The following is a 20,997-nucleotide window of genomic DNA, read 5'->3' as shown; positions in this document are numbered from 1 at the left end:
TGCAGAAAGTGATTTATTTAGGCAGAGAAAGAGGAAAAGGAGAGAGAAAAAGATGAGAGAGAGAAAGCTTCCACGAAGATTGTAGAAGAGGACCCAAATGTGGAATACCGAAAATCTACATTCTCTAAAGAATCCCCTTCTCTTTACAGATCTTTTCCCAGATTCATGAGAGAATTAACTAAGCGTCTGGCACATTTTTTGTTAGATCTGACAAGAGCTCTGAAGCCTGCTACCTGGAGGCCTCATCTGCATGAGAAAAGCTTTGGTCTTTACCCAGGTTATGCCCTTAACCTACACACTTACTTCTATTGATTCTAGATCTTTAGATAATAACTCTTGCAGCTAATTGCCATTCAGCAAAGTTTTGAATCCACCTGTGACTTGGACCCCCCTCCACCTTCAAGTTGTCTCCCCTTTCCTGACCCAACCAATGTCTATGTCTCCCTAAAATGTATAAAACCAAGCTATAGCCCAGCCACCTTGGGCACATGTTCTCAGGACCTCCTGGAGTTGTGTCGTGGGCCGTGGTCCCCACATCTGGCTCAGCATAAATCTCTCTAAATGTTTTACGGAGTTTGATTCTTTTCGCCAACACTAATATTTAGATTCTTTCTGTTGTTCTAGCACATTCTGCATAAATTAAACATAAACCTTGGTTCCTAGTACAGAACAAGAGCAAACTGCTTTCTTCAGGCCACAGTAACTTAGATCAGTTAAAGAGAAACTGGGGGAGAGAGGATGACATTGGCTTCTGCCACAGCAGCCTGTGCGACCTTGCCCAAGGTCGCAACTCTGTGCCTTTAGTTCCGCTTCCCTGAAATAGGTGTAGGGAGGGACTCCTTGACAGTGTCTGGTCTTTTTCATCTCTCAAAATGCTGTGAAGAATTTCTTCACGGCTAAGGCTGTTAGACTCTAGAAAATAGTTTGCCAACCAAAGACATAGAGTCTCCAATTTTGGAACACTTTAAAAATAGGAAGGAAGTTTATTTGTTTAGCAGAGTTTATAATTGTAGGACTGCCCAAGGCAGAGAATTAGCCAAATGGTATTTTGCGGAAGTTCTTTTTACAGGGTGGGCCCAAAGGAAACCAGTCATTAGGTGGAAATAAACTGTCAGATATTTGAGACTTATTTGCTTAGAGACATTTACACCGGTCTTTTGTGACAGTCTCCATTGTGTTCGGCTTTTAAAAAAAATACGTTTCCAAGTTTAAAATATGAGAGCAAGCTTGTCCAATCCACGGCCTGTGGCTACATGTAGCCCAGGATGGCTTTGAATGTAGCCCAACACAGATTCGTAAACTTTCTTAAAACATTATATGGTTTTTGTTTTAAAGCTAATCAACTGTCATTAGTGTTAGCGTATTTTATGTGTGGGCCAAGACAATTCTTCCAGTGTGGCCCAAGAAAGCCGAAAGATTGGACACCCCTGTATTAAAGCTTGTAAAATTTGACTTCAGAAACACAAACCAAAAGCCCGCTTATGAGTAAGGAGTTTGTGGCCCCTTGTGTACTGATTATTAACAAATTAATTGTATAATAAGCATGAAATATTGCTAATACATTCAAGACCAAAATCTTCTTATGGTTCCAGAAAAGGCTATATTCCTGAATTTCTAGGAGAAGGGAAGGGAAGGGATTCTACTTCCATTTCCAGAAATTAGTGAATGTAATAAATACATAGGGATTTCCATGACACTACTGCTTCAGTAAAAGCAGCCCTTCAAGTCTGTGCCATCCGATTTTGGTGTAACTGAAAGAACATCATACCAGAGTTTGATTTTTGTCAATTAGCTGAGATTGCGGTCTCTGGATATTTTTCCCCAAGGAAAGAGCTTGATGTAGTAGACCACCAGACCACACAACTCTGTATTTGTTTTGCAATAACTACACCATCTGGGGGAGTCGTGTGGTGTTTCCAGACATTCTTGGTCAAGAAATCTGGCTGCTTCCAGCTCAGTGTTGATCACAATCTATTTCTTGTGCCTTTATTCTGGCAGGCACTTGAGTCACAACTGCTGGGATGAGAGAGACCCAGCTTCTGACCTCAGAGGGGAAGACAGGGAAGGCAGTGAAGGCAGCCACATGGTCAGCCTACCGGAAAGCCGGTGGGGAACTGTAAACCTTGGTATATAGAGGTAATAATTTCCCAAATGTAGTAAATCCCCCTTTGCAATCTCACTGTTAATTTTGATCAGGGATAGTTAGAACCGATTGTACACTGTTAGCTTGGATATTGTCCTTCTCAAAAACATCATTTTATTTTTCTGGGTACCAGAGATTTGGCTTGGGTGTCGGCGTTAGGAAAGGTCTGCAGTGCCCTGGAGTACCTCTCCGCTGATTTGGGGGCTCTAACAAGTTTCTGTGCTAATCCTGACTGAATAGATGGAGGCAGTAGAGCCCACCTGGCCTGTCACTGTGGGGCAGAGGGTGACTTTACCCCTCGTGAAGCACCGCATGAAGACCCCAGGGTGGGCAGCACAGCCCTTGACACTCACCTAGCACCTGCTGCTGCACATGAGTATGCAGAGCTGGGAAGGCTTGTGAGTTTCGGAGAATCCCTGTGAGTCCCTAGAAATGTCTGTGCTGGCTGTTCTGTCTCTCTCTTTTTTTTTAAATTTGGTGGGCTTAGAGGTTTTAGCCTAATAAGGAAATTTCACACTAGATGATTTTATTCTAATTATAAGCAAATCATAGGGACCTGGTGTGACCTAAAACACCAGTCCTTACTGGGGAGGTCCAGTTCTGTGTAGCCTGGCTCTCTGACCAGATGCCAGCCATTCCAGCCTCGTGTGGCTGCATTTCATGATCCTGAAAGTGAACAGGTTGAGTGAGTGATTCAAAGGTCCCATCCAGGGGTTGACAAAGAATATTGTAGAATATTCCACCTCCGAGCAAAGGCACGGAGGTGGAAACCCAAATGGACAGAGGCTCAGGAGGTGTTCGAAACTTGTTTGGTACAAAGGGAACTCGCAGAGAAGCCAGGTGAAATAAGGCAGGAAGAATTGAGTGGAGCCCCATTGGTGGGGGACCTGAGGGTTAGCAGGACCGTGTTTGTTCTAGTAGAGATTGCAGAGGCGCTCTAGGAATTTTGTGAGCAGGAGGCTGACCCCATCAGACCTGTGTTTCCAGAAGATCAGGCTTTGGTGGAGAGCGGGGTGGATGTAGGGAAATGCCAGAGGCAGGGCCCCAGAGGGGAGGTCTTGCTGGGGTCTGGCAGAAGCAAGTGCAGGCCCGGATCAGCGCTTGAGGTTTTGGGCTCATGGTGAGAGAATATACATCCAGACAGCGGAGGGAAAGAGGGAGCGAGGAGAAAGAAGAGCAGAAGCCACTGTCCAGGTTTTGAGCCTGGTTACCTAGAAGGCATTTTGGAAACAAGTAGGAAGAAAGGTCTATTTAAGGAAAAGAGAATGAGCTTGATGTGGGTATTTTAAGGTCAAGGACTTGAAATCTGGTGATTCTTTTTTTTTTTTTTTTTTTTTTCCACAGATGAAGTCTTACTCTGTCACCCAGGCTGGAGTACAGTGACATGATCTCAGCTCACTGCAACCTCTGCCTCCTGGGTTCAAGTAATCCTCCTGGCCTTAGCCTCCCAAGTAGCTGGGATTACATGTGTGCACCACCACACACAGCTAGTTTTGTATTTTTAGTAGAGGCAGGGTTTCACTATGTTATAGCCAGACCTGTCTTGAACTTCTGACCTCAGGTGATCTGCTCACCTCAGCCTCCCAAAGTACTGGGATTACAGGTGTGAGCTACCGCTCCTGGCCTGGCAATTCTCTAAATAGGTGATTGTAAATGTGAGCCAAGTTTAGAAATTCAGAGCTGGAAATGTACAGAAGTAGAGAAAGAAATAATCTTTTTTAGTTTTTGGAGAGTAGATGCTATCCAGACACATGCGCGCACGCACACACACACACACACACACACACAGAGAGAGAGAGAGAGAGAGAGAGAGAGAGAGAGAAAGAGAGAAAATCAGAACACTATAAAGAATCTTTTTTAAGCTGTGTGTGAAACGAAAGATTTTACTAAATACATCCTAAAGGAGAGAATTACATTAGTAAGATTTTATTACCCTGCGCCTCCCCTTAAGGCTGATCTCTATTTTATTTTGGAGACAAGAGTCTCGCTGTGTTCCCCAGCGATTGCAGTGGCACCATCTTGGCTCACTGCAACCTTCGCCTTCTGGGTTCCAGCAATTCTTGTGCCTCAGCCTCCCACGTAGCTGGGATTACAGGTGCCTGGCACCACACCTGGCTAATTTTTGTATTTTTAGTAGAGAAGAAGTTAAACCATGTTGGCCAGGCTGGTTTCAAACTCCTGACCTCAGGTGATCCACCCACCTTGGCCTCCCAAAGTGCTGGGATTAAGGGTGTGAGCCACTGTCGAGGCCATAACAAAGCTTTGAGCACATTCCCAGCAGCAGCTCTTGGCTGGGGAAGCCAGTCCTTATCTGTCAAACTTGACTTTGGTGTTGATTCTGCAGAAATGTCCCTGATTGTAAAATATCTGATCTTGTGAAAATGAAGTCAGCACTCCTCTCTACCCCCCAGAGGCTGAGAGGCCTGAAGGGGGAGAGAAAACTGCTTTCAAATCCTGCCTGAAGGGAACCTGCTCTGGAGGCCCTGGAAGGTGGAGGCAGGTTCTCAATGCCTGTCTTTATTAATAAAGCCCGAAAGCCCTCGACTGTGGTGCTCGAACCTTTGTAAGGGATGCCTGACTCCTCAAGAAGTCTCTACCATTCGAATGAGCTCTAGTTGAAAGAAAGGTTTTTATAATCGAAGTAGAAATCTTTCTTTTCTTTTCTTTTTTTTTTTTTTTTTTTTTTTTTTCAGATGGGGTCTTGCTCTGTCACCCGGATGAAGTGCAGTGGTCCAGTCTCACTGCAGCCTTGAACTTGTGGGTTCAAGTGATTCTCCTGCCTTAGCCTCCTAAATAGCTGATACTACAGGTGTGCACCACTGTGTTGCCCAGGCTGGTCCTGATCTCCTGGGTTCAAGCATCCACCCGCCTCAGCCTCCCAAAGTGCTGAGACTACAGATGTGAACCACCACGCCTGGCCTCTTTCTTTCTCATTTATGAGAAGAGTGGAGCTAACACCTCTTCCCAGCGACAGATTTGTAAAGGCAGCTGCCCTGTCTCCCCTTCCCAAGCCAAAGGCGTTTTAGTTCCTTCCCCCAGCCTCTCTTCATGCATTTTATCTCCCTTGTTGCTGCTGCTTTTAAGGTGTCCTAAAACCAAAAATGAAACTTTCTGTGTGACCTGATCAGCAAGAAGGAGGGTGAGGCTGTGACCCCTCTCTTAATGCGAGGATGACATTTCTCCTAATACCCTAGGCTTTTTGTTCCTTTTCATTGTCTTGTTCCCCAGGCCATTCTGCTGGCTTATCCTGGGCTTACAGTCAATTACAATCCTTAAATCTTTTTCACATGAACTTTTGGCAAGCTAGGTCTACCCCATGGGTGCTTACCAACTGAGGGCTTCTGTGTGTGTGCGCGCGCGTGTGTGTGTGTGTGTGTGTGTGTGTTTGTGTGTGTTTACCACTTATATATAATACTTAACCTGTATCACTATGTTCTTGATGTTGACTTTTTTTTTTTGCTTTGTTTGTGGGTCTTTTTTTGTTTATTTTTTTTTGTATTTTCAACCTATTAGCCAATTTATTTAGAATAGTAGAATTTGGAACTAGAAGTGATTTTAAGAGCACTGCAGTTCATTCCCTTCAGTACTGATACAGCAGCCCTGGGGAAACTGACCTGGAGCGATGGCTGCTAAGAGGAGCTGAGATTTTCTTCCTCATATGCAAGGAGCCTGGACAGATAAAGGTGGAAAGAGAAATGTCGCAGAGGGCTAGGCACTGGCTACCAATTAAGACTTGGAAACTTCGTAGTCTGTGCAACTTCGTACTGTTTCATTCTTGTCCTGTGTAGTATTTCTTGGATTTCCTTCATCTGTAAAAGCAGGAAGAAAATATTTGCCCGTCAGTTTTGCTTTTTAGGTATCAAATGCTAGTATACAACCTGAGGTTTTCTTTTTTTCCTCCCCCACAAAGTATAGCTCATTTATTTTCCTTCTATCCCTGGCTCAGTACACAGATGGTTTCTCTTCACCCGTTGGGTTGTGGTTTTCTCCAGGTTGGTGCTGATTAGATGATAAAGCTCAGCATAGAAGGCCTTCAGACCCAGCACAGCCTTGACTTCCCAATAGGCCGTCTTATCTCACTTTTGCACTAATGCCGGGTAATCCATTACGTGGGTCCCCTTGGGGGCCTTGGCCACTGCATCCCCATGTTCTGAGAAGCATTTGGAAATGGTGTCTGGAAGGCTTCCAGTTTGGTCTTAACTGGATTCACCCTGTTCAGCACCTTCTCCTGGGTTGCTACCCCAAATCATTTCCATCTTCAGTCTTAGGGGTCAGATGCTGGATCCATGTGATCACCAGAATGCTTTTCTTTTGGAGAATCCAGACTTCTGGCTTAATCAGGGCAAGCAGGCTTTCTCATTCCCAGGGATGAATCCACACTCAGGGACGACTTCTCCTGCTTCTCTGTTTCCACCTTATCATCCTTGGGTGGGGGTTAGGGGATGGGGGTGTCCAGTGGGACCCAGAGGGTGGTCAGGTAGCTAAAATAAGGGAATCCTTTTGCAAGGGCTGATGCAGGTATATGATTTTCTGTGGCAAGAACCTGTCGAGGAATTCCTCAGCTTCTTGGGAAAGACCTTGCCTGAAGACATGTAGCTGGGTGCGGGCCTCCCTGCTCAGGCACCCGCCGCAAGGCTTGGCCATGCGGCTTCAGTTGCTGGGTTTCTGGTCTTCTGGCCAGCCGCCCAGGGTTTTAAAATTAACAGGCTGAGTTTTATAAACATATATTGAAGTTATCTAACATTCATAACTCCAAGAATGCCAAGGAGCAATGAATAGTGTTGTTATTGTTACATTTGGTATTGTGTGCAGTCTAAAATATATAAAGTGTAAAATAGATTAGACAGCTTTTAACTAGCATCCATTACTTGCAAAAATTCTGATTTGCCTGTTGACCAAAGTTGAAGAAAAGGAGTGGTTACTTGGTGAGTCTAGCTGTGCGAGAGGGAAACCTGTTTCTACCACTGCTCTGGATGAAGTTCTGGGCTGTTGAGCACATGTGATAAGTTTTACTCAAAAATGCAGTTAGTGCTGTAAAGCTAGTCTGGCATATTTTAAAATTGTGAATAATTGATAGTTAGAACACATGCTCAGAGCCCTTTCCTATAATTGAGACTGGCCCTCATGAATCAGTGTAATTTTCTATTCATTTGGAAATGTGTAAATTTCTGTTCATTTGAAGTGACCATGGACCTCAGAGATGAAGACAGGGCTGTGGCGGGGCTGCACCGAGTGTTTGTGCAAGTTGCATGCTGCACAAAGGCACTCAGCCGGTGGCACAAGCAAGGACTGAGATCCACCCCACACTTGTCTTGCAAAATCTGCCACCTGTGGGTTTTTGTCTGTGAGGGGCAGAACAGGAGTTTAGCTTTTAATGATTTGAACAAAGGCACTGTCTGTTTGAGGCATAGCCTATGCTGTAAATGACTTTGATTTTTAAAAAATTAATTTTGGTGCCGTTGAGGTGATTCTATACTATGTCCACATATGTAATAATTTGAATCACATTCATTTCACTGCAATTCCTAAGAAGGAACAAGAGTATTTATCTGGTTAACAGGCTAATGGTTTATCTGAACTCAAGCTTGAACTGTTAGCTTCGAAAAAACAGACCAGTGCTTAGTATTATCACAATTTTAATTTAAGCTACACATTTTCTTCTTAGGTAATTATCTATGCAAAGGCAGGGGCAGACTTTTGAATATTGCTTTTAAACTGCCATCTGAAGTTTTTGGTTTCCGGGGTTTATTCTGAAGTTTGTTTTTATACAGTATTGTGCTTCCTGACTTAAAGGCTTCTGTGTGTTAGATAGTGAAGCGTTTGGGGGCACTTAGAACTGTATGCCATTTCACTTGTACATTAAAAGAGTTTATCCTAAGATGAAGATCTTTTTCTTCTTTCCAAATGATTTTGCCCCTAGAAGTTTTTACCTAGTAGCAGTAGATGGTAACTTTGAAAAGACTAAAGTTTAAGAAAAATGTACTTTAAAACATATTAAAATTACCTTTTATGATTACAAAAATGCATATATATGAAAAATAACATACTGTTAAGCCGAAATACATATTCCTACCCAGAGATCGCCACAAGTGGCCCCTTCCAGATCTGTTTTATTAGTAAGCACTATTTAAAATTCTATCCCTTTTGCCGTAAATAAGTAGAAGAAGTAACAGCTGTTCACATACATTTACTTTGTTTTTTGTTTGCTTGTTTGTTTTTTGAGATGGTGTTTCCCTCTTGTTGCCCAGTCTGAAGTGCAATGGTGCAATCTCGGCTCAACACAACCTCTGCCTCCCGGGTTCAAGTGATTCTCCTATCTCAATCTCCTAAGCAGCTGGTATTACAGGTGTGTGCCACCACGCCTGGCTAATTTTGTATTTTTAGTAGAGACAGGGTTTCACCATGTTAGCCAGGCCAGTCTCGAACTCCTGACCTCAGGTGATCCACCTGCTTTGGCCTCCCAAAGTGCTGGGATTATAGGTGTGAGCCACTGCGCCTGGCCGTGCTTCGTTTTTTTAAATGAGATTTTTTTTGCCAGAATGCTGGAGTAGACTGCGGGTGGATGGGTGAGGGGATTATTTTGTGGGCTTCAGCACACCCTGGTTTCACTATCTACACAGCTTGCACTTTTTGTTCAGGAGTAAGACGTCCTTGAGAAGAGAAAACCCATGTGAGGAAATGCTGAGTTGTAATTTGTATTCAGATTCCTGGATTTTTTTTTTTTTTTTCGTCACAGTGGTTCTGCTGTCTAACCACTGGGCCCTCCCACCTTTCCCTGCCCTCAACACTCACCTGTCACATCCAGTCAGTTACCACTTCTTGCCAGCTTTACCTTCTAGATGGTTCTTAACTTCATCCTCTCCTCTCTGTTTGTATTGCCACTACCCTAGGTGAGATCTTCCCTTCTCTCTCCCCAGTTCCCTGTCTGTTCCCTCATCAGCGATATATTCACTCTGGCTGTGAGGGACAGTGCCAGGCACTGGGTTGCAAGGCCCTTGCCTCCAGCCACTGTCTCTGTGGGGACGAAGCTAGGTGGATGAGCCATCGCCATTTCATCCTCTTGCCTGGCACCCTTCCTCTGCTGTTTTGTCCATCAAGCCCATTCTCTCCCCCGCAGCCCTGGCGATACGTTGGAAATGCAAACCTGGACGAGTCCTCTTCTCTCAGGCCTCAGCTGTCTGAGTCTCAGCTGTTTGCTGGCAGCCGGGTCGGGCTGTCCTGGGCTGGAGTGCCTACTCCGCACCTCCCTCCTTGCCTGCCTACCCTGACCCACCAGGCCTCCTCGCCCTGAGGCAGTTTCCTCCACACGTCCCCTTCTTACCTCCCCTCTGTCCACCTTGTCAGTTTCCTTGCCTCTGTTGCCTTGTTTTCTAAATCATGTTACTTGTCTGTCCCCACTGTTCAGCCCAGTGCCCAGCACAGTTTCTGTCCTGATAGTCTGCATTCTGTAAAATGGGAACGGGGTGTCTTCCTCAGAGTATTTGTGTGAGGATTAATTGAGATAATAATCAAAGGAAAGCACAGCCTCTGGCACACAGTGGGCGTTGATAAGTGGTATTGATGCCTAAGATACTATATTAACTTAAATGGCTGTGTTCAAGTGAAGGTGTCAGAAATGCAACCTGGGTCAGCAAGACTGGGCAAGTAAGACTCAAAAAAAAAAATGACAGGTTTTATTTGTTTCTTTCATTTTTAACCAATACAGTTTACCTACAGTACTTTGGGTTATTTTCAAGTAAATATATTTAATTGAAGTGAATTAGTGTTACATTATGCATTTTACACTTTTAGAGAAACAGAAACTGCCTCACATATTAAAATGGGTGTGTTAAGCAAATACTCTGATGTAGGCCTGCAGGGTTCACAGAAACAAATCCAACCGTATCCTGCCCCCAGCGTCTGGTGTAGGGGAAGGACTCGGGGCTGTGGTGGGTGTCACAGCAGAAAACCAGGTGCCCTCTGGACCGGGAGAGCAGGCCTGTGTGGAAAGGGAAAGGGGGAGACATTTGGGCTGGATCTGGAAGAATCTGCACACACCAGAGGAGAGTCAGTGAAAGACATTCCAGAGGAAAGCCTTGCCCACCTGGCTGCCGTGGGTGTCGGATGTGAGCTGCAGTTTCTTAAAATGAGGTATCAAAGGTATTTGCTGGGTATGCTTATCTTGTTTTCCCATTGGCAGTGATAATATCAAGTTGATGGTTGAAGATGCTTTTCCATCTGTGTCTGTACTGGACTGAGTTGTTGTGTTCCGAGGACTAGCTAGGCAGTAAATCACAGACTAAAATTGAGTACTTGTAACATTTGAAAAGATTGTAATGTGCTGGTATTGATGAAGAATTTATATTGTGTAGAAATTAATTCCATTCTAACTAGTGGACACTTGAGTTTTGCCCCATTAGAATTTGCTCTTCATGTGGATTTTAATTTCTGTTGGTAGGCTTTGATGGCTGTAGCTTCTGGCGAGGCTTTCTCATTTTCAGGTGGATTTCTTTTCACTGGAATGATGGGGCTGGCTTTATTGCATTATTCATACATGCAGTACATATGCACCATGGTCTCAAGAGATGACTCGTGGTGGTGGTGATTGTATTTTTGAGATGTAGCTCATGCTTCCCCTTCCCTGGACTTCCTTTAGTTCAAGGGTCCTTAATCTGAGGTCACAGGATGGAAGTCGGTGTGTGGGGGGGTGGTAGGTACATGAACTTGGATGGGGAAAAAATTATATCTTTATTTTCACTAATCGGTAACTGAAAATCTAATATTTTCCTTCTGTTAGGAATGTAATCAGCAAACCCAGTAGCATTACAGATGGAATATCCCTTATTTGAAATGCTTAGTGTTGTAGATTTTGGACTTTGGAATATTTGCATTGTACTTTCCAATTAAGCATCCCAAATCTGAAAATCCAAAATGCCCCAATGAGCATTTCCTTTGAGTGTCATGTTGGTGCTGAAAATGTTTCAAATTTTGGAGCATTTCGATTTTGGATTTTTGGACTAGGGATACTCAGCCTGTAGCAGTTCCTGTGACTATAACATCAATAAAATCAAAGCAGTATGACCTGTTTCTACTCGAAACACTCCCGACATCAGATGTGTCAGAGTTTTCCCACGCCAACAACCAGTTCTCCCATTCTCTGGTCACCAGCTGGGTCTCCAGTGATTAAGTTAAATTCTTATACTGACTATCTGGAGTTAGCACAGACCCCACAAGTAAGGGCTCAGTCTCACAAGACTGCCCAAGACACCCCCTGACCTGCTATAAATCGGGTTCCCACAGTTGCCTGCTCAGGGTCAGTCATTTGCTAGAATGGCCCACAGGACTTCAAACCCTTTTTACTGACATTTACTGGTTTATTATAGAGAAGGTATGGGAGGGGCCTTGGGGGTGTGTGAAGCTTCCGTGCCCTCTTTGGGGCTGCCATGCTGCAATACCTCGATATGTTCATCAACCCAGGAGCTCTCTGAATCCCACCATTTAAGGGTTTTTAGGGAAGTTCCAATATGTGGCCATAATGGATTAAATCATGGGCCATTGGTGACTAATTCACTTTTCTCCCCTTCCAGGACATAGGGATTGGGAGTAGGGTGAAAATCCCAACCCTCTAATCACAAAGTTGGTTCCTCTGGCAACCAGTGACAATCCTAGAGCTATGTGGGGCCCAACCAGAGTCACCTCATTAGCATAAACTCAGGGACAGTTGATAGGGGCTTATTATTAGGCATTCCTAATATTACACGCTTCTCTCAGGAAATTCCAAGGGTTTTAGATGCTCTTGTGTCAAGACCAAATATTTCTTTTTATATCACTGTATCACATCAGTTATTTCCATATGCACTACAGTTTTATACATGTCTCAAATACTATATGTGCTCATCATTACTTTGAGTTACAATAAGTTATTGACTTGCCACTTGATCTTGTTAAATATGGTAATAAACACTTAGTACTATATCATAATTATTTGGATAATTCCCTTTCAACATAATTGAGTCCTTTTGCCACCCAGGCTGGAGTGCAGTGGTACGATCTCAGCTCATTGCAACCTCTGCCTCCTGGGTTCAAGCAATTCTCCTGCCTCAGCCTCCCAAGTAGCTGGGACTACAGGCGTGCGCCACCACACCAAGCTAATTTTTGTATTTTTAGCAGACATAGGCCTTCACCATGTTGGCCAGGATGGTCTCAACCTCTTGGCCTTGTGATCTGCCCACCTTGGTCTCCCAAAGTGCTGGGATTACAGGCATGAGCTGCCGTGTGCAGCCCATCCCTTGCATTCTAATTTGTGCATTTGAGAAGTTTATTCTGAAGGGTCCATAGGCTTCACCAGGCTGTGAGAGGAGTCTGTGGCACAAAAAGTTGAAGAATCTCTGCTGCAGCCCCTGGCGTGTGTTAGAGAGAAAGCAAGCCTGCATTCGTTCAGGATTGTGGGATATGTAATTGAGATGCTGTTTCTCACTGAAGACTGATCCCATATAGTCAGCAGCACGCAATTTAACAAAACCTCAGTCACTCCTGCGGGCATTGTAATATATACTTATCATAGAAAAGAAAGGGTTAAACTAGATTCTCTGCAGCCTTTGAAAAAGTATATATACTAAACAGTTCCCATCCAAAAATATTTAAAATAAAAATAGCTAGATACAAAGTCTTCAGCTGTCTAGAATAATCGTATAATACAAAAGGACTTACTCCCTGTGTTTCTGGTTTACTATTGTTACAGCATCTGTTTCTTCTGCAAATTAAGCGGGTCTGGCCTTATCTTTTTACTTCGTCATCCTCTTTTTCAGAACTTCATAAGCAGTTCTTCAAGAAATATTTATGCAAATATTTATTGCATGCCCACTATGCTCAGGCATTGTGTTGGAGATTTACAGATTTATGGCGGTTTTCTCTTCCAAGACCTATTTGAAATATGTCTTTCTCATTACTTAAAAACTTTGAAGTCATTAAATTATTTTGCATTGCAATCATTTATACATTGAGCAGACTTATTGAATACTTGCAGTATGCCAGACGGTATACTAGGCACTTCTTCCTACGTAAGTAGCAAGATAGACAGTAATCCTACTCTCTTGGAGCTGACCTTGGAGTATTTAGGTGTTTTGTGCTCTGAGGCTTAGGGGGCTGCCCTGATGTGCCATAAAAACTGCTTGACACTGTTAAAAATTACGGGAGGCCATTGTTTTAGGCTGAACTCCTGTACTGAGCCCCATCCTAACATACCAAACCAAAATGGAGTCACTCATGCTAAAGGTGATGTAAGAAAGCAGATGGATCCCAGAACAGACCAGTTTTTCCTGAAAACGGGAGATTCCAGTCTATCTGAGTCAGTGTAGCAAGGAAGTCCCTTCTGTTTTATTTAGCCCTTACAGAAAAGTAGCCTAAAGTAACCCGATGTTAACCAGTCAGCTTTTTCTATTCCGTTTCTTTGTTTTCATCTTACAGTACCTACTGTTCTGCCATTGCTGGTGGGAGCGTTCATTCAATTTTGTAGAGTGGAATCTGCCCTGATTTATGAATCGTGAATAAAATACAATTAGATCTATAACTAAATTGGTCGTTATTGTGTCTTTTGATAGCACTCACAGACTTTGTGTGTTTTGTAAGGTAGTGGTTTTTACACTCTGTTTCTGTGGGTGTTTATGATGTTTAGGGCTGGCAGAAGGAAGGAGGAGGGCCTGCTCTGCTTCCTCGGCCCCATTTTCATCAGAACATTCATATTCATATATTTGAGATTGCTGGAAGGTTGGGGTTGGGGTGAGATGGAGAGTTTTGTTGCCTACAGGGTGTTTGGAAATTTGGTCAAAGGTTTGAACATGATTGGCATTATCTATCACTGGCTGATATTATAGAAATTATTTTTGTCATTTCTTATTCATTCTGTACTGAAAGGTAGATGGGATAATAGCAAGCTTGCTGCCTCTAAGTACTGTTATTTTAATAAAGTTGGCAGTCAGGTGTGGTGGCTCATGCCTGTAATCCCAGCACTTTGGGAGGCTGAGGTGGGAGGATCCTTTGAGCCCACGTGTTTAAGACCAGCTTGGACAACATGGTGAAAACCCATCTCTACAAAAAACAAAAAAGCTAGCCAGGAATGGTGGCATGTGCCTGCAGTTCCAGTGACTTGGGAGGCTGAAATGGGATAATTGCTCAAGCCTGGGAGGTTCAGGCTATGATTATGCCTCTATACTCCAGCCTGGGCAACAGAGCAAGACCCTGTCTCAAAAAAACAAAGAGTTGGCCTTTTCTTCCTTTACAGACATCAAGCTAACAGCTAGCTTTTATTGGGCACCATTATAGGCTAGACTCTATGCTAAACTTTCACATTCAATATTTAATTTTGAATGACCCTCCAAGGTATCTGGTAATGCCTCATTCTAATAGAAGAGGAGCCAAGGTTCTGAGAGCTCAGTAGCGTGCCCAAAGCAGTTCTTGCAGCTCGTTTCAGCATTTCAAGCCACAGAGTTCCCCATGGGGCCTGTCAGCATCACAGATCATGGTTTCAGCTGTCTAGCAGTTAGGGCTGACTTTCTCTTGGCAGTTGTGACCAGCTTCGAGAGTTCACCTCTACCCTTTTAAAGGTTATTGTGTTTTGGTTCCTGCTCCAGATCGCTGGCCCCCTCCAGAGGGGATGTCTGTGGTCTAGTAAGCAGTCCCGGGCTCGCGCTCATTTTTGTACTTGCCTCCCTCCCTCAACCTGCCCACATCAGTTTTCTTACACTGAAATGCAACTAGCAGTCCTAGCAGTTTATGCAAAGGTTGGGATACTCGTCACACGTTTGCCAAAATGCTTTATTATTTCTTTTCTTTTTTTTGTCATTATCTATTGCCAGCTGATATTATAGAAATTATTTTTGTCACTTTTTATTTGTTCTGTACTGATAGGTAGATGGTCTTTAAAAGAAACCTTGTACTTTCTTTTTGCACAGTGTTTGCAGTTAATGAAATCTATGCCTTAATTGCCTATCAGAAAGGAATAAGATGTTTGTAATACGGGTTCTAATGAAATATGCCCTTGATAAAAGTTAGCCGCAGAACACTATGACCCCATTTAAAAAAAAAAGTGGTAAAAGAAATTACCATTAAGTACACAAAGAACTACACGAGAGAAAAACCAGACTGTTAACTGTAGATGTTTCCAGAGATTATAGGCGACTTTATGTTTCCCTATTTTTCTTTTATGTGGATGTGTATTGAACTAATTTTTAGAAACCAAAGGTGATTAAAGAGTGCAGTCTAGCTGGGTGCAGTGGCTCATGCCTGTAATCCCAGCACTTTGGGAGGCTGAGGTGGGTGGATCACCTGAGGTCAGGAGTTTGACACCAGCCTGACCAACATGGGGAAACCCCATCTCTACTAAAAATACAAAAATTAACCAGCTGTGGTGGTGCATGCCTGTAATTCCAGCTACTTGGGAGGCTGAGGCAGGAGAATTGCTTGAACCTGGGAGGGGGAGGTGGAGGTTGCGGTGAGCCAAGATCACGCCACTGCACTCCAGCCTGGGCAACAAGAACAAAACTTTGTCTCAAAAAAAAAAAAAAAGTACATTCTGCTGCTGTGTTTAAAAAGAAGGGTAGATTATTGAAAAGAGGTAAAACATAAATATTTGTTTTCCTTGGTTTTTGAGATTGGCGCTTTTATGCCAAGGCAGGACGCCTCAGCAGCATCTTAACAGCCCAGGAGAAGGGTCTGACCTGGCTCCCTGGCAGGGAGTGGGAGGGAGAGAGCAAGGTGTTCTCCTTCATCTCCTCCAAGTTTCTGTTCAGCAGTAACCATCTTGCCACTTCTTGGTTATGAAATGATTGACCTTTCCGTTCAGCCTAGCAACACCTCTGCTGGTGCTGGTTTGGATTGGAGGCTCGGCTCCAGGATGTGGAAAAAGGGTGTACATAAGAGGAGGGTGCTCCAGAGATAAAAATGTGTGCTTTATTTTCCTCTTAAAGGATAGGGAGAGGAAGAATGCAAGAGTCAAGCTTGAATTTTTCAGTAGTTGCTGCAGTTCTGATAAGCTGATCTCATTCATTGTGGTTTAAATACTCAGAGTGAGATTGTAAGGTGCTAGCTGGGGCTAGTTATACCTGAATTTTGGGTATTGCGCGTGATGTGAGAATTAAGGTTATGATTTGATCTGGAAGACGAGACTGTTTGCGGCTTCAGTAGTGAGTGTTCAGTAATGTTTTCCTTCCCTGGTGTTTATGTCTGGGTGTGCATGTGATTCCCCAGGCTGGTTTGAGACAGCAGTGCAGCCTCCTCAGGGACCTCTCTGTTTCATGTTGCTTGTGGCCTGAGCCTGGGACAGGGAGCTTTTCTTTTCTCCTTAGTTCCTCTGAGGGAGGCAAGCCTTATCTTTTACCTTAGAAATGAAGTCCTACCCTTGGAGGTCTGGCTAAAGCCCCAAAAATTCCTTTGCTGTGTTTTTCATTGAGGCTGATTCTGTTTATAAGTAAGCAAAGCTGATGTGAACCCCAGAGAGCGGGAAAGGCCGTGTGATGCCTCAGCGGTCCCAGTCACTGGGGAGGGACTCTGGTCCTGCTGCAGACATGGCAGGGGACTGACGTGGAGAAGGCATGATGCCATGGTGCCAGGGAAGGAAACCACGTTTCGGGCGAAGCCAGATCACCGCCGAGTGACACATTAGACCCATGTGTGTGAGGCGCTGTGTAGATACTTTGCAAATGACCCGTGTTTTTTGGTCCCATTTCTTTGTCCATTTGTATTGTATGTGATGATAGCTCTTTCTCATTTTACATAGCAGGGAGCAGAGAGGACATGGGAATAAGGTGCAAGCAGACATTCAGACATGAATTACAGTTTGGCTGTGCTTGTTAAAAATTTTTGATATAAGCAAAAATTTTATTAAATCTCTTTTTTTGTGGAGAAAAAAAAAAAGAATCAATTTGGAATCCCAGATGGCTTTGGTGACTGTTTTTATTCAATGTATTCATTTTATTAGAGAATTAAGTAAACCTTACATTATACAGCCAAGGCCAAAATAAATTTGCACAGTTAGATAGAGTATGTTCAAGAAACCAGTCATCATTTAACTGGATTAGACATCAACAAGGAGATGATACCTCCCAACATAACCTTGATTTGGGAAGATGACATTCCTCCAGTGTGTGGAAAGACAGTAGATACGTTTTCTTCTCTCTGCCCCATGGAGGAAGAAATTTTCCCTCTTGAGGGACCAACACTATTTTTTTTTTGAGACCTGAGTCTTGCTCTGTTGCCCAGGCTAGAGTACAGTGGTACGATCTTGGCTCACTGCAACCTCCACTCCTGGGTTCAAGTGATTCTCCTGCCTCAGCCTCCTGAGTAGTTGGGACTACAGGCGCCCACCACCATGCCCAGCTAATTTTTTGTATTTTTAGTAGAGACGGGATTTGACCGTGTTAACCAGGATGATCTTGATCTCCTGACCTTGTGATCCGCTTGCCTCGGCCTCCCAGTGCTGGGATCACAGGTGTGAGCCACCGCGCCTGGCCCAACACTCTTTTTTGCTGCTCTTTTCCCCTCTCCTTTCTTTGGTTTCCCTTTTTCACGAAGCTTCTTTAGTCATCTTTGCTCATCCTTAAAATCCTGATGCTCATCTCCATAGAATCAAAGAAATCGGAGTGTCCCCGTGAGTACAGAGTAAGTGTTATCATCTGGATACCCAGTCATAAGCCTCCTTCTTCTTGGCAAAGGGTGGTTCACTAAACAGTGTCACCACTTTCGTAGGCTTGAATCAGTAGGCCTGGCAACTTCACCAAATAGCCAAGCACTGAGACAAGACATGCGCAAGGCATATTCTGAAAGAGAAGACATTTCTTGAGTGGCAAGGAGCTACAGTTCCTGGACTTGACTTTCCTCACCCACGCCTGGTGACTGGTTTTATTTTAAGAAGGGCAGAGTTTGGTAAATATTTGTCATCCTGTCTACTTTTATCTTTTATTTTTATTTATTTATTATTATTATTTTTTGAGACGGAGTCTTGCTCTGTGCCCAGACTGGAATGCAGTGCCGCAATATCGGCTCACCGTAACCTCTGCCTCCCGGGTTCAGGCAATTCTCCTGTCTCAGCCTTTGAAGTAGCTGGGACTACAGGGGCCTGCCACCACACTTGGCTAATTTTTGTATTTTTAGTAGAGACAGGGTTTCACCATGTTGGCCAGGCTGGTCTCGACCTGCTGACCCTAGGTGATCCACCCGCCTTAGCATCCCAAAGTGTTGGGTTTACAGGCGTGAGCCACTGCGCTTGGCCCCTGTCTACTTTTAGTAACTTATTTGAAATGCACTCTGTACTGAGATTTTGCATTTCTCTATCCTCTTAACCTCCTTAGTGCTTCGTAGCACTTGGCTTTCCACCTTGTTTGTTTAGTCATTTATGTGCTGCTTTATTCCCTCTGTCTAGACAGATTCGGTCTTTTTTGTCCTCACCAGTTTGTTCATCTCTGCTGTTAGCATGGTGGGGATCTGTGCAGTTTGGCTGCCTTCATGCTGTTCACAACTTGCCAAGGGCCTCCATACTGAGATGGACTTGGGTTGGATGGTGCTGTGGGTGGCATGCAGAGGAGGCCTTCCTATGAGGCACTGCCTTCCCTGGGATGTGACAAAGGACAGGTGATGAAGCCTGGCTTCAGGACCCTGGCTGCCCATTAGAACAGCCAGGGCGGGGCACTTTGAAAACTGTGGGAGTGAGGGCCCCACCTCCAAACAAGCTGCTTCATTTAGGTGGGTGGACCTGGACATCAGGGTTTGAAAATACTGGCCATTCTCACGTGCAGCCACATTTGGGTTGAGAATTCAACACATTCAGTGAAGGAGACTGGACTTTGAGGATTTACACATTCTCATTCAGATTGAATATTCAGTGATTCTATGAATTCTATCTATGTTTATGCTGGCCACCCAACGTTTTAAGTTTTAAAAACTATTTTAGGCTGGGCACAGTGGCTCACGCCAGTAATCCCAAGACTTTGGGAGGCCAAGGCGGGTGGATCACGAGGTCAGGAGTTTGAGACCAGCCTGGGCAACATAGTGAAACCCTGTCTCTACTAAAAATACAAAAATTAGCCAGGCATGGTGGCAGGTGCCTGCAGTCCCAGCTACTGGGGAGGCTGAGGTAGGATAATCGCTTGAACCCGGGAGGTGGAGATTGTGGTGAGCCGAGATTGTGCCATTGCACTCCAGCCTGGGCAACAGGAGGAAATCTCAGTCTCAAACAAACAAACAAACAAAAACCTATTTTAGAAAACCTACAAAATATTTTCGTATCTTTAGAGTGCTACCTTCCTTCCTTTTTCTCTCTCACCTCCTCCCACCCTCTTTTAGCTCCTACAGCCATAGGATTGCTTCTTTTGTGGTATCATAGTTTTAAATGTTTGTAGAAGGGTGTTGGTCCATCAGAAGGTTGCATTGAACCTTTTAAACAATTATTTTGGAGTATAAACTGGGTTTTGTGTTTGTGTAGACTATCTCTGTTGGGTTTAAAAGCTACCAACAGCTCATCCAATTTGCCATTTCAGAACTAGGGAAGCTGAATACTACTACTTTTGTGTCACATGGGAAGAAAGATCAAGACCCAAAGGACAGAAAGATAAGGCAGAGGGGATGAAAGAGGGGCCCCTGTGTCAGGGGCTGGCAGTAATTAGCACTTCACCTATGTCCAGATGCCTCCTCAGCCAGCTGCCAGGGACACCTGATCTCTCCGTGGGAAGCCATAACACATTCATCTGACCTGTTGTCTAATTGTAGGCATGAAGCAGGCATTGAGGCATGAGTTCACCACAGTGTGAAGCCAAAATAGGACAGACCTCTGCACAGGAGCAGCCTTCTGTGCCTTGAATATTCAGTGATTCACCCATGTTTGTGTTCTGGCACCTGTCACCTTGTATTAGAAATCACATACATGTGAGCTTCCTAAAGTCAGAGGGAATCATGTCGTATTGTAGGAGGCATATTCAAATCTTCATGATTGAACCGCGTCCTATCAGGCTGAACTGCTGCATAATATGAATGTTTACATGTGTCTTATCAAAATAGCATCTGATCGTATTTTCTCTTTAAAATGATTTAAATAATAGGCACTCATAAGATCTTTTCTCAAGTGTTTTGTATGAAATTTAAGGCATGGAAGATAGAGTGAGGAAATACTTGGTTTAATGTAGTTTCTTACCCTTCCTTCTTACCTTATGACCAACAAATACAAATAACTGCTTGTCAATAAAAACAAACCACAAATCTGTTCCTTCTGGAAAATGATTATGTGGCATATTTTTTGTTTGAAGTGCTCATTTGAACTCCTTATGTCGAGAAAGCATTTCATCCAAGGGAAAAAAACACAACGTGTCCTGCCATATTTTTGAAGTCTTAGAATATGTTACTATCATATAACAGGAAAAAAGCCTAGAATTTTAAATACACAGTGCTTCAGATTTATTTAATATTTGTTTCTTACTAGTTGACAGAAAAACAAAACAGCAAATGTAAAGTGAAATGACTTTTTATTCTAAATATTGCTTCAGGAGCTCTTTCCTAAATCCTCGTGAAGAAAATTACATTTGCATTGTATTTATAATCCTTTACAATCCTTAAATCCTTAAAAAGCAAGTTGACCCAAATGTTTAAATAAGGACTTTTTTTATAGAACTGAATATTTCTAATTCTCTTGGGATGTCATTGTCTGGCTACGTATGAAACAGTATTCGCTTATGCATGCTTCAGAAGCGTCATACGTTACTGTGCATTTGTTAGTATGTGAAGAAAGAAACTTGTTTTGATTGTGCGCAAAATGCAGATATACTTTCAAAATTGAGTTTTAGCATAAACTCAAATAGGTTGGCAGAAGAGGGTTTTTTTTTTTTTTTTTTTTT

General features: G+C 43.6%; 1 protein-coding gene and 2 pseudogenes across 1 annotated transcript in view; 1 reads left to right on the top strand and 2 right to left on the bottom strand.

Annotated features, from left to right (window-relative positions):
* Positions 1–20,997, top strand: part of TBC1D1 (TBC1 domain family member 1) — a 241,899-nt gene that overhangs the window by 93,060 nt on the left and 127,842 nt on the right. The gene's annotated exons all lie outside the window — the stretch shown is intronic.
* LOC108303464 lies at positions 4,995–8,435 on the bottom strand (annotated as a pseudogene).
* On the bottom strand, positions 10,005–18,091 carry LOC108303416 (annotated as a pseudogene).

This window comes from Cebus imitator, unplaced genomic scaffold (genome assembly GCF_001604975.1).
Source record: "Cebus imitator isolate Cc_AM_T3 unplaced genomic scaffold, Cebus_imitator-1.0 Scaffold47, whole genome shotgun sequence".
Taxonomy (NCBI): domain Eukaryota; kingdom Metazoa; phylum Chordata; class Mammalia; order Primates; family Cebidae; genus Cebus; species Cebus imitator.
Note: the sequence above shows the minus strand (reverse complement) of the source record. Positions and strands in the feature narration are given on the sequence as shown.